This window comes from Oryctolagus cuniculus, chromosome 5 (assembly GCF_964237555.1).
Source record: "Oryctolagus cuniculus chromosome 5, mOryCun1.1, whole genome shotgun sequence".
Lineage (NCBI taxonomy): Eukaryota > Metazoa > Chordata > Mammalia > Lagomorpha > Leporidae > Oryctolagus > Oryctolagus cuniculus.
In genome coordinates, this window is record NC_091436.1 from 165,582,548 (window position 1) to 165,589,258 (window position 6,711).

Below are 6,711 nucleotides of genomic sequence, written 5' to 3' on the forward strand. Positions count from 1 at the left end.
TGAATTTTTAATTCTTGAAAATATGTATGATTTTATTTTTCTTTATCAATCTTACCACAGATGTATGAATTTTTTAATCTTTTGAAAATACCGCCTTTAGACTTCTTTGATCCTTTATATTGTGAAGTCTGTTCTATTTTATTGTGCTTCTATTATTACCTCCTTTTGGGAGAGTTTTATTTGCTCTTCTTTTTAAAACATTTGTTATTTGTTCACTGGCCTTCATTCTTTCTTCTTTTCAAATACATTCATTTAAACCTATAATGGGGCGGACGTTTATTTGTCACAGCAGTTAAGTCACTGCCTGGGACATCCGCATTGCACAGTGCAGTGCCCGCTTGGGGTCCTGGCTACTCTGCTTCTGATCCAGCTTCCCGCTAATTTGCACTCTGGGAGACACTTGATGGTGGCTCCAGTAGTTGGCCCCCTCTAACTCACGTGGGAGACCTGGAGTGAGTTCTGGGCTCCTGGCTTCAGCCTGGTCCGGTCTTGGTTGTTGTGGGCATTTGGCAAGCGAGTCACTGGATGGGGGATGTCTGCCTCTGCCTCTCTCTTTGTCTCTGCCTTTCAAACAAATAAAATAATTGAATAAAAATTTAATATAGGAGTTTTCTAGTTATTTTTGTATTTGATTTATGACTTAATGACACTATGGTCAAACATTATCTGTAGAATTTGAGTCTTTTGAAATGTGTTGAGATGTGTGGCACTTTAAAATACTATGTATTTTGCAGTTGTGATAGCATTCTCTCTCTCATATATATATATATATATACATATATATAATTCACTATATGTGTTGTTTAAATCTTCTATCAGTTATTTGGTCAGGTATGTTAAAACCTCCCACTGTGAATTTTTCCATGTTTTTTCGGTACAGTTAGCTTTTGCTTTACATATTTTTGAGCTATGTTGTTTGACACATACGAGTTTAAAACTCTTTAGCTTACCTTATAAAGGAAGTACTTCAATATATTAATAATGCTTTTTTTAAAGATTTATTTATTTTACTTGAAAGTCACAGTTACACAGAGAGAGAAGGTGAAGCAGAGAGAGAGAGAGAGAGAGAGAGAGAGAGAGAGAGGTCTTCCAACTGCTAGTTCACTCCCCAGATGGCTGCAACGGCCGGAACTGGGCCGATCTGAAGCCAGGAGCCAGGAGCTTCTTCCAGGTCTCCCAAGCAGATGCAAGGGCCCAAGGACTTGGGCCATCTTTCTACTGCCTTCCCAGGCTACAGCAGAAAGCCGGATCAGAAGTGGAGCAGCTGGGACTCGAACCAGTGCCCATATGGGATGCCAACACTGAAGGCGGCAGCTTTACCCGCTACACCACAGTACCACCCTCTCAATAATGTTTTTGACTTTTTGTCTACTTTCATATTAAAATATCTGTAGCCAAATTTCTTTTGATTTGTGTTTACATGGTAGATACATCTTTCTTCATAATTGTATTTTTAATCTTTCTAAATCTTTATATTTTACATATGTCTCCTACAATTAGCAATTTGTCTTATAATCCAGGCTGGAAATCCTTGTCTTTTCATTTTAGGTAATTATTGATATGTATAGTTGTGACACTACCATTATTATTCATTATTTTCTATTTATGCTGTTCTTTGTTTCCTTTTATTTCCTTAATCAATTTGTCAGACTTATGAGAACTTTGAAAAACCTATTCTATTTATTCTCCTTATTACCTAGAAACTTATTTTTTTATACAGTAATATCCTATTCTCCTAAGTGTAAAGACAACACTTTCCATCCTTTTCCTAGACAATATGAGAACATTAGAACACTTTATACCATTTATTCCATGTCCTACTAACCCATATTCAAGTATAATTTATTCTATATCCTATCTGTATTATTGTTTTCTCTATTTTAAATGCCAACGTATTTATGATTGTTACTTATACAGTCAGTATACGTGAGATTAGTAAAGCTGTTTAACTCTTCTTATTGCCCTTTGTTTGTTACTCTGTCTTTAATCTTCCCTTTAGGATAATTTTTCTTCTTTTTAAAGAACTGATATTTTCTGTAATGCAGGCTGTCAATGAATTCTCTGATTTTTGTTTATTGGAAAAGGTGTTTATTTTACCTTTCTATGGAAAGTTATGTCACTTGATTTAGAATTGCAGACTGGCAATTCTCTTACTTTCTCTGTGTTTTAACATACTTTATTATCTTCTGATTTCCATTACTTTCTTTAAAAAAGATTTCTTTATTTATTTGAAAAGCAGAGATAGAGAGGAGAGAGAGAGAGGAGAGAGAGAGAGAGAGAGAGAGAAATCTTCCATCCACTGGTTTACTCCCCAAATGACCTCAGTGACCAGAGCTGGGCCAGGACAAAATCAGGAGCCAGGAGCCAGGAGCTTCTTCCAGGTCTCTCATGTGGGTTCAGAGGCCTAAGTGCTTGGGCCATCTTCTGCCGCTTTCCCAGGCACATTAGCAGAGAGCTGGATTGGAAGTGGAGCAGCCAGGACTCAAACCAGTGCCCATAAGGGCACAGACGGAGGCTTAACCTTTTAAGCCACAGCACTGGCTCCATGATTTCCATAATTTCCTTGATAAATGTGTTTTTGCTTCTTGCAAATCAAATCTGTCTTATATTGCTAATTTTGTCTTCGGTTTTCAGCAGTTCCGTTATGATGTGTCTAAGTATTTGCTTATTTGTTTATCCTGTTTGTGGTTCACAGCATGTATTAAATGTGGACTGAAGTCTTTTACCAGTTCAGAAAATTTTCTCAGCTATCATCTCTTCACTTTTTTGCTGTTCAGTTTCTGCTTCTTTTCTGGGAATCCAATGAGCATGCGTTAGAACTTTTAATTGTAGTCCTACCTACACATCTTACTATCTTTTCTGATTTCTATATTTTGTTTTCCTGCTTCATTCTGGATACCTTCTTCTAATCTTTTAGTTTACTAATTCTCTCTCCAGTTGTGTCTGATCTACTCTTGAACTTTTTAAAACAGTCTTCTTTAATCTAGAACGTCCATTTGTTTTCTTATTGTTTTGTTGTTGTTTCTCAATCTTTTATTTCTTATCTCCTTGACCTCAATAATATGGTTATTTTGAAATTGGTGTCACAAACTCTAGTATCTGTATCCTCTGTTCGTTTGTTTCTATTATCCACTCTTATTTATGTTAGTTCCATGTTATTTTATTCTTGTATTTGATTTCTTTTATGTGGGCTAGATGGATCTGCAAAATTGTAGTGTTTGAGGTCTGAGCTTGCATTATCTTCCTCTAAACAGGAATTATGTTTGCTTCTGCAAACACTCAAACCTTACCTAAAATCAATTTAATAGATGGAAATAATTCAAAGCTGAGTTCCGGCCTCAAGGAGTGCCTTCTTCTTCTTCTTCTTCTTCTTCTTCTTCTTCTTCTTTTTTTTTTTTTTTTTTTTTTTTTTTTTTCAGGCAGAGTGGACAGAGAGAGAGAGACAGAGAGAAAGGTCTTCCTTTTGCCGTTGGTTCACCCTCCAATGGCTGTCGTGGCCGGCGCGCTGCAGCCGGCGCATCGCGCTGATCCGATGGCAGGAGCCAGGTGCTTCCCCTGGTCTCCCATGGGGTGCAGGGCCCAAGCACTTGGGCCAGCCTCCACTGAGGAGTGCCTACTTCTGAAACACCTTTTCCTAGAGTCCTTCAGAGTTTTAATTCAGTGTGAGGGCAGTTCATCCACCAGAGCTCCTTCCTTGGAAGGGCCCTGAACCCCAGTCCCTGTCAGCTGAGCCCTGTAACTTCAAAACTACAAGTCAGCCTCCTGGCCTCTCAGCCTTTTCGCTCTCTTCTCAGGAGAAAGGGGTATCCAAACTTCAGGCCCACTGACTTCCATGGGTCTCCCCACCCTAGCTGAGTATTTTTCAATCTCTTATTAATGCACTCCAGTGCTTTGAACTGGATTCTTTGAAACTGTTTTCTTTTTTAGATTTTCTGTTTATTTTCAGAAGGAAGGCTAGTCTGACTTCTTTAGTCTGCTATTACTGGAACCTGATTTCACCTTTATACTATTCCTATAAAATAGATACTGTTATTCCCAATGTGCAGAGACAAGCAGGTTGAGAATGAAGAATGAGGTCATAGACACATTACAAATCCTGCTTATTTTGCAAGTTAAGGTGGGTGGTCTTGCCTGCTCAAATACCACCCCCTAAGTGGCTGACTTAAATCATGGGGAAAATCCACTTGCACCAAAAATATTTCTGCAACTGCAACTCCCCGAGTTCCTTATATTCCTGCCCTGAATTATTCTCTGAGATGCAGCTTTGAAAGGATCTATTTAAAGATCTATGTAACTTGAATCTAACCAGAGTGCTCAGTCTGAGTCTTCACCTACTCCCAAGAGCTCATCACAAGTTAGCTGTCAGGTATGGGAACAGTTTTTATGAAGGGTATAAATGGTTGTGAACAATAAAAATTTTTGTCAGTGACTTGGAACATTTCTATTTAAGACAGTCTTAGCTTAATATCATAATATAGTAGAAAATACAGTCAGAAGGTTGGGTTGGGGAGAGGGGGGGTCAGTATTGTCACACAGCAAGTAAAGCCTGCAATGCCGGCATCCCATATGGGCATGGGATGTTCTACTTGCAATCCAGTTCCCTGCTGATGCACCTGAGAAAAGCAGCAGAAGATGGCCCAGTGTCTGGGCCCCTGCTACACATGTGAGAGATCTAGATGAAGTTCCAGGCTCTTGATAGCCTGGCTGGGCCCTGGCTGCTGCAACCATCTGGGCAGTGAACCAGCAGGTGGAAGATCACTCTCTGTCTCTCCCTCTTTCTGTAGCTCTGATTTTCAAATAAGTAAATCAATTTAAAAAAAAAAAGAAGAAGAAAGAGAAGAAGATTGGGTTGGATCTTGCATTTATGTAACACTTTACATCAAACAGACCATGTTGAATCCCCACACCAAGGAATGGAGCAAAGCGAGTGGACTCTATTTGGGGCAGAGAGGTGCTGGTGGTGCTGAGATGAGGCTGGGAGTTGTTATTGGGAGAGAATCTCAGAGAGAAGTGTGAATGAGGCCTCACTGATTTACCTCTTTATTGGAAAATTGGGCTTGTCTTTGATAGCTCCATCTACACTGAGCCCACATTTCTCCTTCTTCACTACCTGTCTTTCAATCGAATATTTTCCTTTCCTGTCAAGCTTCTTCTTGGTCCCTTTATGCTCATTTTCTCATCATTTCTGTCCAGATCTCTCACTCTGATTAGTTCAGTTTCATACACCTTCCCTCAGGCTGGAAATAAACCGCTTTCCCCCTACTTGGCTGAGGCTTCCTCTCTTGCTCTAGTCATCGACAACTCTTTGAATATTCCTCAAGCAAGGAAAGCTTTTTTCTAACCAATCCATAAACGAAAAAAAAAAAAAAAGATGCCTTCAGCACTCAGCGCTGAGCCCATCAACACTGCACAGTCCTCTGAAAGTGGCATCCACATTTGTTCACTCTCAGTTGTGTTTTCTACTTGGATCATCATCTTTGCCTTCTTTTGTATGGCTATGCTGTTTCTGCCTTTGTCCTTGTGTCTATTTGAATGCATCACCACTCTGCTCTAGAGACAGAGCTCCAGAAGGAGTCTTAGGCTACAGTGCTTTGAGCACATGGGCTCCCAGGATACAGGAGTCTGCAACGATGATGTCAAAGCTCCACCAGCTCTGTGCGGGTGCATTCCTACAGTGAATGTTTATGGAACACTGAGCAGGGACATGTTCTGTCTTGAGCAGGAGAGGATGTGACTGTGTCCAGTTGAGGTCAGTTCATGGAGATAAAAGACAGTTTCCATCCTAAATTAACTGAGTAACTTCAGCAGAAGAAACAACGGATTTGCTTTTGAAATAGTAGGCTTGCTTTTGGGAACAGGATAAAAGGAAACTAATCTGTTCAAGGAAAGTGACTGTGAAAGTACTACCATTTCTAAAATAAAAAGATTCATGAGTTCTTTTGGTTTAAGCACTGGGATCTACAAAGTTACCAAAAAATCAAAAACTGGAAAAACGTTCATGTCTAATGTGTAAGCATGACTAAATGAGTTATGCTATATCTACATAATAAAATACTATACAGCTCTTGAAGATGATGTTTTTGGGTGTGGCACTGTGGTGCAGCAGGTTGAGTCACGGCTTGGAATGCCCATAGCCCATATCAGAGTGGCTGCGAGCGAGCCCCACTCTGCTTGCAATCCAGCTTTCTGCTGATGCACCTGGGAGGCAACAGGTCATGGCCCAGATACTCGGGTTCCTGCTGCCCACATGGGAGACCCAGATGGAATTCTTGTCTCCTAGTCTCAGCCTGGCCCAACCAGGGCTATTGTGAGTTTTAGGGGAGTGAACCAGCAGATGCAAGATCTCTCTCTCTCTCTCTCTCTTGCTCTCTCTCTCCACTGCCCCCCCATCTCTGTCACTCTGTCTTTCAAATAAATAAATATTTCAAAAAATGATGTTTATGAGTTTTTATAAGAAAAAATGTGTGCTTTAATATTAAGATACAGAGTTTTAACACAATGCATCCTACATCTCTGGAAGTGTATACAAAGGCACAATTCTAAAAACTGGCAATATTAATTTTCAGTATGGAGGAAAACTGGGTGATGGCAGCAGAATGTCAGAAGAGCCTCTTCACTCTATTTGTGTTTGTTCTTTATGAGCTCTAGAATGTGCGAATGTATAACTTACTTTTTAAAAATTAAGATAAGTGGCCAGCGCCGCAGCTCGCT

General features: G+C 39.9%; 1 protein-coding gene across 1 annotated transcript in view; it reads right to left on the minus strand.

The window, feature by feature from the left end:
- The window catches only part of CDYL (chromodomain Y like), a 165,012-nt gene extending 164,466 nt beyond the window's left edge, over positions 1-546 (minus strand). Inside the window, exon 1 of the mRNA XM_051855892.2 lies at positions 439-546. The gene's annotated coding sequence lies outside the window, so the exon portion shown is untranslated. The remainder of the gene's footprint in view (positions 1-438) is intronic.
- Positions 547-6,711: the final 6,165 nt, after the last annotated feature.